Consider the following 891-nt stretch of genomic DNA (forward strand, 5'->3'; position numbering starts at 1 on the left):
GGTGATGTTGTATGTTGGGNCCGCCTGGTTGGGTCGTGGCTTCTCAGTGCGTACTTCGACGCTGAGGAAGGAGGCCTGGAGGCTTCCTCCACTGGCATCGGAGACGACTTGGGTGATGGCTTCCGCTGCTTGCTTAGCGGTCGCGAGAGCCGGGACGCCAAACGCGATCAGGGAGCCGGAATCGTAGTAGGCAGATTTGCCGGTCAAGTTCCTACGCTGTGCTCAGCCGAGTACCCAGCCCATTTGACAAGATACTCGTGCACAGTGCGCTTACGGCGGCGGTTTCTGCCTACTTTTCGGGAACGGTAATCCAGTATCCGTTCATCCGCGTAAAATGTCTGCTTGCCTGAAAGCCAAGTAACTGGTCCTGGCTCCGTGACAGTAGGAGCAGGTTTTGGCTGAAGCGCAGCAGCAGAGTCAGTAGTACGGAAAGGTCGGACTAGAGAGACATGGAATGTGGGGTGGATGCGCATGTCAGGTGGTAGTTGCAGCTCGACTGCAGTAGACCCAACCATGCGAACGACAGGAAATGGTCCCACCCAACGAGGTAAAAGCTTACGAGAACCATCCGCTAGGGACCTCAGGTTCTTAGTGCTCAGCATCACCAACTGGCCCTGCGAGAAGGTGATGGCACGTCGGGATTTGTTAAAGTAGTCCGCCGTACGTTGCTGTGCAGCTTCAAGGCAAGATTTAGCGTCAGTCAGTCGGGACACAAAGGACTTGGCAAACGTCTTTGCTGCAGGCAAGTTGACGTCCAACTCCCGCCAAACAGGCAAGGCAGGGTTGTATCCGTAATTCAGGAAAAACGGACTTTTGCCAGTCGCGCGATTCACAGCATTATTAATCGCGAATTCAGCAGCAGTTAGATATGTTCCCAGACAGAAGGCGACT

The sequence above is a fragment of the Volvox carteri genome (assembly GCF_000143455.1).
Source record: "Volvox carteri f. nagariensis unplaced genomic scaffold VOLCAscaffold_38, whole genome shotgun sequence".
NCBI lineage: Eukaryota > Viridiplantae > Chlorophyta > Chlorophyceae > Chlamydomonadales > Volvocaceae > Volvox > Volvox carteri.